This window comes from Triticum urartu, chromosome 2, assembly GCF_003073215.2.
Source record: "Triticum urartu cultivar G1812 chromosome 2, Tu2.1, whole genome shotgun sequence".
NCBI classification, from domain to species: domain Eukaryota; kingdom Viridiplantae; phylum Streptophyta; class Magnoliopsida; order Poales; family Poaceae; genus Triticum; species Triticum urartu.
This window is the reverse complement of record NC_053023.1, coordinates 399451639-399460670: the sequence shown is the minus strand read 5'-3', so window position 1 is coordinate 399460670 and position 9032 is coordinate 399451639. Positions and strand designations below refer to the sequence as shown.

The following is a 9032-nucleotide window of genomic DNA, read 5'->3' as shown; positions in this document are numbered from 1 at the left end:
GAAACAAAAAATCGTTGTTTAACTAAGACTCATCTGCGAACCAACCTCTGATTGAGATGGTTAGGTGGACAGTGATATCCCCAACCCATCAGGGTTCAAATCCTGGTGCTCGCATTTATCCTGGATTTATTTCAGGAATTCCGGCGATACGCTTTTAGTGGGAGGAGACGTTCCCGTCGACTACGAGGCGCCTACGGTGACTTCGTAAAATCTCAAGATGATATGCCAGCTCAGTCTCTCGGAGATGCTCATAGGGATAGGGTGTGCGTGTGTGCGTTCATAAGGGTGAGTATATGCACGTGTATATGAGCGCTTATGTCTGTACTGATGCTCAAAAAAAAACTAAGACTCATCTAACAAAATGCACTTATGGAACAAATGAAATAGGAAAGGAAAGCAGAACATGACATTGAAAAAACGATCAAGCTCAATGCAAAGCCTTTACAGAACTTAAATTAATCTCTATTTGCGTGTGGCCATAGCAACATAAGAAAGCTCGAGGGATCCCACAAATAGTCTGCCGCCTGTCCATTCCACCACCTCTGCTGGCCTCATGCCCTTGGCCTTGGGTCCCCTCATTTCCTCGATTATTTTTCCATCGGCGCCGATCCTCAAGGCAAGTAGATGTCTATCTGACACCAAAATGGAGTTCTATCTTCTCACGATGTAATGCCACCCAGTATCCTCCTCTCTTGTCCGGCCTCAAATTATCAGGATAGCCCGGTAGATCAGTTAACAGTTCCATCGTGCCTGTCTTGGGACCTCCTTTGGTCCAGTACCTCAACAACTTGCACGGCCCGGTCGATGAGATGACGAGGTGTGTCCGATCAGCGCTGATGGCAAGACCATTGGGGTAAGTGATGCCGGCCTTTAGCACAATCACTTTTCCTGTGCGTGGATCATATCTCATTAGGCGGCCTGTCGAGTCCCCGGTTCTTGTTACCATCTCGTGCTGTGACCTTTGATATTTCATAGAGCTGTCGGTGAAGTAGACTTCACGGTCACCTGGTCAACGTCCACGCCATTGGTGAAGCGGAGAGGAGCGCCGTCGGCCTCCGTGACAAGCACCGTCGCCTCCCCGCCTCCTGACGCGACCCTCGTGAGCCCCTTGTAGGTGTCGGCTATGTACAAGTAGCCAGACTTGAGGTGAAACCGTAGGCCCAGCGGACGGACGGACGCCGTGCACGCCTCGCTGCTGTATCCACTATCCAGGGCTGTAAGTGTACGTCGTCCAGCCGAGCCTGTCGCCGTTCCACTTGAGGACGCGGCCGTCGGAGATGCCGCTGTATGGGCCGTTGCCTTTGGCGTCAAAGGCGACGCTCTCCGGGCCGCGCAGCAGTCCAGGTGGCAGCGGCAGGTGGCGGGTCCGCGTGGCGTCGATGCTGGGGACGACCGCGGACGCCCCGGGCATGAACAGCAGGGGCAGGACGGCAAGCGCCACGCCGAGATCCCTCGTGCAGCTATACAGTTGGAAGGTGAGCTTGTTTGGCTCGATTGCTTGGTTGGTTTGGTGGAGGCCGGAACGGGCTGCTCTTGTAGCGACGGACAGCCAGACTCCCTGCATGGTCTGGCCCTCCTCCCCTCCTCGATCTCGGAACTGACGGCGAAATCTGTCCAGGTCCGAATTCGGAAATCTTTCTGTGCCATGAAACCCAGGACGACACTAAGAGCGCCTTGCCTAATCTGTTACTACCGCTCTAATCATATATACTGTTACAGCAGCCCACGAGTTCCAACAGAATGTTTCTGCAAGAGGTAAAAGCACCGGAGGTCCATAAACTTGCATGGTGGGTGCTGGTTTGGTCCACAAACTTGCAAAACTTGACCCCAGCACCCACTAACTTGCAGCTTAGGTGCAAAAAAACCCACAGCCAATCAGGAGCGGCCACCCGCCACTGGATATTTTGTGAAGACCACCCCAACTTGTTTGAAATTGATGCGGCCACCCGCCACTGGATATTTTGCGAAGACCACCCCAACTTGTTTGAAATTGATGCACAGCAGCACGGTCCCAGCTGTCAGTATGCGGATGAGAATAAATAAATATAGAGCGTTAAAAATTGCAGCCGCGACGAGTCGAACTCAGACAATCGGCAGGAGTGCTCGATCACGCTAACCAACAGACCAAATTATTCTATTTGTTTCATATGCGTATGGGTCGTTTATATATATATATGTGTGTGTGTGTGTGTGTGTGAAAAATGGCTGATCTGTCCGAACAAACAAACCACGGCGCCCAATCAAATGATCTTTTTTTTTCGCGAAAGCTGTTTATATATCTTTTTTTTTGCGGGCCACTGTTTATATATCTGTTAGCACGTCATCTTTTTTTTTTCATGGTAATGCATGTCTCATTTATATCATATAAGAATCATAGTACACGTCACGTACAAACAGACCTAGTAAAACTGAAAAGATATATCTGTTAGTACGTCATCTGTGGTCACCTCCAAGCCAGGGAGCAGCCCAGTATATGTGTACGTACACCCTGACTATATACATATGAAATGCAAAAAAATATGGTACTCCAAAGCAATACAAGTATAAACTACTAGCCTCATCTACAAAAGGAAATACGTCAATACCATATGACCATAGAAACGCCGCGTTATATATATATATCTATCACATCAAAACCTCATCAGTATAGAAAGGCAGGCATGGTGTGATACTAAAGAAAATCAAACTAAGCACACAAAATTCAAATAAATTAAATGCTTCCTTTTTACAATTTTAAACTACAAACATAAGCTCAAGTACACTCTATAATCACTCACAAAAAAGTACACTCTACTAGTTTGCCGGCCTAAACTTTAATAGAAAAATGCTTCTGTTGAAATCGATTTTGACCAAAACAAAGTACAGTGTTAAAATCATACTAAAAATAAATAAGCTCGTGCAAATCGCAAAAATCTGTTGTATTGCAGAAAAGAATGTGACATCTCCATCGTCGGAGGTTCTAGTGTTGCTCTAAAATTTTCGCTGTCACGACACTACTGCCAAAATATTAGACCATGTGAAATTTGAGACTTTGTTCCTTTGACCATAAAAAATGAAGCACACACAATAATATATAATTTCATTAAATAAATATCACTTGCATCGAGTGCACATACATACGAGCTTGGTTCGATTTCGCCAGATCGTTGCTTGGTTCATTAGGATAGTCGAACGCGAAATATCTTAATTTCTAGAGCAATTCGAACTAAAACCATGTCAAATATTTTCGAACGGAGAGAGTAGCTAGCTAGGTTGATGCATGATGACCTGTGATCTCTACAGTTAACTAGCTATCTTATCGAAGCCAAAAATGAGTTGAGTGAGATGCTTTTTTGTAATAAATTGGTAAGAAGACGTTTGTATGTTTTTGAAATACTTACGTCTATGCCATGATATACGTGCCAATTTAGTTTGTTGATCAATCAGAATGAAAAGGAGTCTTCCAAAAAAAAAGAATGAAATGGAGTCACGACGTACCGGGTCTCGTCGTGTATATACTATATAGAATATACAGTTGCATCGGGCGCAGTTTTTCCTTCTTCCGTTTCTTTTTGTGTTGGCTGAAATCTGGACCCATGCGTCAATTCTAAAGGATTCAGGGCGTTTTCTATAAAATGTACAGTGCTAGATGTAACCTCGTGACTGGCTGTGGGTTTTTTTGCACCTAGGATGCAAGTTTGTGGGTGGTGGAGTAAGCTTTTGCAAGTTTTGGACCAAATCATCACAACCCGAGCAAGTTTGTGGACTTCTAGTGCCTTTACCTCTTTCTGCAATGAAACCGGCCTGTCAGTTCAATATTTCAGATATGATGCAAAGCTGAATTATATCTACCTTCTCTCTAAAAAAAAGGGCTGAATTCTACAGCCGCATCTGCTGGGACCAGAGTTCTATGCAGGTTCTCTCACCCTCAATATCTGAGCAGGGCTAGGCAGGCTAGCGCATAATAAACTGAATAAATGAACCAATGTGGAAAAGAAAAGGTCAAGATAGGAACCCATCTATTTACTCATGATGCAAACATACACCTTCGGTGATCAACGCCAAATAAACAATGATCTTCATCATTTCGAACCGAACCGCAACTGCACATAAATCTCCAAACCGCGGATTATTCCGAGGCATGCCATCGTTGCAAAGTTTAAACCACAAAACACAACATTTCTCTATAGCTCCTTGCAATATCCTGCTCCACAAAAGGCAGCAACAGTTTTAAGTAGCAGACCAGTACACTGCATCACAGGATCCAAGAGCAAGTTTACTGGTTACAAGAATCCAAGTGCATGTAAAAATGGATGGCTTTGCTATATGGGATGAAGTTCATTTGGCAAAGCACAGCCATCTATATTTCAGCTCAACAACGATGTATAGTTGCCCAAAAAATAAACAACGGTTGTATCATGTTAAGCCATCACAGCTTCTGTCCAAGTGTGCTACTATCGAGCAGTAAGATGTAGTCACGACGTGAGCAGGTTTTCTATTAGTCGTGCAGGATTTCTAGAAGGAACAAAAGGGAGTTCACGTGCTACAAGAACAAAATACAGTTTATCCAGCTATATAACTGAACTGTAGACAACGGGATTAATGACGACTAGATGTAAGTCCATTCGATGCCTTCAGCGCTGGAGCTTCCTCCTTGCAAGTCGCGGGCTTGTCGCTGGTATGTAGACTTTGTAGCTGACCTGAAGAATGTAAGGAAAGGCAGTTAGACACAATGCATATGATTGACCTTGTGATGATTCAAGCACTTGATAGACAGAGCAACAGTGCAGTTTTATCGCTCACCTGCACTGTCTCTCCATCATGCATCCTAGAGAAAGTCCTCTTCTCAAACTGAGACGCATCTTTGTCCTCGGTCCCTGCTGCCTGGCTCTTGCCCGCGTCAGTCGACAAAACAGAGCTCTCAGGAACTGAAGCTTCACCAATCTTTCTATCATCTCCATCGATTCCTTCAAGCTTGTTTATTTCAGCAGGAAAATGTCTTACTTCACTACTGCTTTCGACAGAGGCAGGATTCTCACAAGCTGTAGGGATTGTTGTAAATGTACTGTCATCAAGCCCTTCCCTGGAGGGTATACTCACAACTGATCTAACTCTGGGTCTTGCTTGCACAGGACTCACCACTGAGCTGATGCCTAACCTTTGCTTTATAATACCAGAACTCGCCGGGGTGCTTCCCAACCTTTGCATTACACTACCACCATTCCTACCATCATGTGAAGTGATATGAGAAGTTGAACGTATCTCTTCTAGTCCGCTTCCCAGCTGTTGAGTAGGACCACAAGTATCACCAGCCTCGAGTATTCCAGGTGATATATCCCTGTGAGTCGTTTCCTGCTTCCAAGGACTTCTACCGTTCTCAAAATCTTCAAATTCAGGTGATCGAGTAGAGTGGCCAACTCCAAGATTGCTTCCCTGCCTCTGAAAAGGGGCAACAGCAGACCTTGCTTCAGGAAATTTTGTGACAGTATTCTGGGGGCTATCTGTTAGTACTTCCTTCCCTGTACCATTGTTTTCTGTCTTGCCTACCATGGCCATGGCTCCCTTAAACTTCCTGAAGTTCTCAAGAGCTTTCTGCCTGAGAATGAGCTCCAAATCCTCCTCAACCTCTGGGCTTTCACAATTAACAGGTAAGATCTCACCCGGTTCATGAGCATCCTTGGAAGGTGGGCTTTCCATCTCCTTCAGCTCCACATTCTTCTCATAATCGTCAGCAACCGCGTCCTCATCGCTATAAACATCCTCAACAGATCTCTTCTCATTCTGCGGATCCTGGCAGTTGTCATAGTCCTGTACAACCCTGTCCCTACTTGCATCATGTCTCATGCCGTCCGCCCTCCGCTTCCTACTTTTGCTCTTGCTCCTGCTCCTGCTCCTGCTCCGGCTACTGCCACTCCTGGCTGGACTGCTCGAGTAGCTCCTTGATCTCCGTAAACGCCTCCTCTTTCGATCCTTGTCCCTCCCCCTTCCTTTCTTCTTCCTAGGATCTTTGGAGTGGCTCTTGGGCAGTGGGCTCACTGACCTCTCAGAGTCTGAGGCACTGCTGCTGCTAATGCTATGGTGGCTGCGGCGGGGGTGACTCCTGGACACCGAGGAAGGGCTACCGCTGGGGCTACGGCTTGGACTCAGGCTGCGGCGGCGTCCGCGGCGGCTGCCACTGCCCTTGCTCTTTTTGCTCCTCTTGTCAACAATCTTCTTGGTGGGCTTCTTGGAGCGCTTGCGGGGTGGGGAACTGGAGCTGGAGCCGTCGGGGGAAGGGGAGCGGCTGCGGCTGTGGCGGACACTCCGACGCTTGCCGCGCGAGGATCGGATCTTCTTGGACTTGGCCTCATCCTAACAAGATGACGGTAGAAGCTTCAGTTAGTGGGGGGATCCCCGAAGAACAGCGCGATAAAGAAGAATCAGGCATGGCATCGTGCTAATTCTCTGTCTGAAATCTAAGCAGCTGGTACTATAAAATTCTTGGATTCTCAGTCCATGAAAAAAGCAATCGGCACCAAAAGAGAAATCTAGAATCCGACCGAGAAAGATCTCCTAATTCCTAACCCTAAGTAAAGCGGGGAAAGAGGGGAGGCGGAGAGAGGGAGAGATAGAGAGGGTCGGTACCTCGTCGGCGGCCTTCTTGGCGGATTTGCTCTTCATCAGGAGAGACCCCCAAGGAGGAAGACGGGGCACAAGGGCGTGTCCGCTTCAGCTGTTGGGCCTGGATTTGGGTTTGTTTCTGTTTCAGTCTCTCTCTCCCCCCCCCTCCCCCCCCTCTCCTTTTGTGTGTGTCCAGCTTTGGATAGAATCCCTTTTCTCGAGCGCACTTGGATGAAATCCCTACTATGATTCTTTTTCGGCAAAGTTCTATGTTACGTTGGCACTCAAGCCTAGCTTCGTTTTAGATTTTATGATCAAACATGTTTTGTATGTTAGAACAGCCGCAAAAGAAAAACGCGGGTCGTTTTAAGAACATCTCCACTCATTCGTCCCCCAGGGCTAGAAATAGCGCCGTCCTGAGGGTGCACCGACAGAAAAAAAACGGCTTGGGGGCGATCTGATTCCAGCCGCCGCCCCCAGGTTACCCCAGGCACCGATTTCGACCCACTTTCGGCGCAAATTGGCCCTCTATTCAGCCCATTTTCGACACAAAACTAGCCGACTATCGGCGCAAATTGATCAATTTCAGCTCATATTCGGCGTGCTTCGGTACAAATTCAGTATAAAGCTATTTTTATCACATTATTCATCACAGAAAATTAATGGAAATCAAATAGCTCAATACAAATTATATAGTTCAACAAATAAAAACTCATATTTCATCACAGGTCGAGCTAGGCGTTGCCCTTGAGCCTCCATAGGTGCTCCACCAGATCCTGCTACAGTTGTTGATGCACCAGTGGGTCTCGGATCTCCTGGCGCATATTGAGGAAGGCAGTCCAGGTTGCCAGTAGGTGGTGATCAACTTGGGCTAGAGGACCCTGCCTGTAATATGGTTCAGTGTCAAAAACTGGCTCTTCATGCTCGCTCTCAATGATCATGTTATGCAAGATGACATAGCAAGTCATGATGTCCCACATTTGATCTTTCGACCAGGTCTGAGCGGGATACCGGACAACAGCAAATCGAGATTAGAGAACACCAAATGCCCGCTCGACATCCTTTCTGCAAGCCTCCTGAACCTTTGCAAAGTGGGAGTTCTTGCCTCCTGGCACAGGGTTTGAGATAGTCTTCACAAATGTGGACCATCTTGGATAGATGACATCTGCTAGGTAGTATCCCTTGTTGTAGTGCCACCCATTGAACTCAAAGTTCATCAGAGGAGAATGACCTTTCACAAGCTTGGCAAAGACAGGGGAGCACTGCAGTACATTGATGTCATTGTGAGTTTCTGGCATACCAAAGAAGGAGTGCCAAATCCATAGGTCGTGTGTGGCCACTGCCTCAAGTACCACACTGCAACCGCCTTTGGCACCTTTATACATCCCCTGCCAAGCAAATGGGCAGTTTTTCCATTTCCAATGCATGCAGACGATGCTTCCAAGCATCCTGGAAATCCTCTTGCTGCATTCTGTGCTAGGATCCGAGCAGTGTCTTTAACATTAGGTGATCCCAAGTATTGCGGTCCAAACACTGCCACCACTACCCTACAGAACTTGTAGAAACACTCAATAGTCGTGGACTCGGCCATGCGCCCATAGTCTTCCGGTGAATCACCGGGAGCTCCGTATGCAAACATCCTCATAGCTGTCGTGCACTTCTGAAGTGAGGTGAATCCAAGTGTGCCCGTGCAATCCTTCTTGCACTTGAAGTAGTTGTCGAACTCCCTGATGGAATTCACAATCCTGAGGAAGAGCTTTCGGCTAATTCGATAACGGCGCCGAAATACTTTGTCGCTGTGCAGTGCAGCGTCGGAGAAGTACTTGGAGTAGAGCAAGCAATAGCCTTCCAGTCGATGTCGGTTCTTTGCCTTCAGCCGGCCCGGCGCCGAGCCACCTTGCCGAGGCTTTGTATTGCTCGCGAGCAGGCTGGCCAGGGGCGGTGAGGACCATGCGATGCTCTTTTGTCCTGGGCGTCGGCTTCGGCTTCCTCCTCTAGCAGTGCCGCGAGTGCCTCCTCGTCGCCCGTTTCCATCACCGATCAGACAAATCGCCAAACACCTGACGTGTGTGGTAGGCGCGCAGCCGCCGGTATCCCACCCTGCGCGGTCGAAGCGCCGGAAAGCTCGCCCAGGGACGGGAGGAGGATGCCGCAGCGGAACCCTCTCTCTTTTCTGACGGAGGAATGGCCTCTCCGGCGGCGGTGGGGGGGGCGGCGCCGGGATCGGCAAGGCGGCAGGGGGCGTGCGCGTGGATCGGGAAGATGCGTTTTCGCCTAACAGAGGTGGCCCAGACGCATTTTTCCCTTCCGCCGGAGCCCCCAGTCGCCCCCAATGTGCTTGGTTCCGCTTGGGATCGCCAGGCCCAAAAACAAGCCGAGCCGGCGGATTTCGATGTCCTGGGGGCGCGACTGGGTTATTTTTTTGGCGCTGGCACTAAAAAAGTCGCCCTGGG

At 48.3% G+C, this 9032-nt stretch overlaps 1 pseudogene; it reads right to left on the bottom strand.

Annotated features, from left to right (window-relative positions):
• Positions 1–462: 462 nt before the first annotated feature.
• On the bottom strand, positions 463–6762 carry LOC125537520 (annotated as a pseudogene).
• Between the last annotated feature and the right edge of the window lie 2270 nt (positions 6763–9032).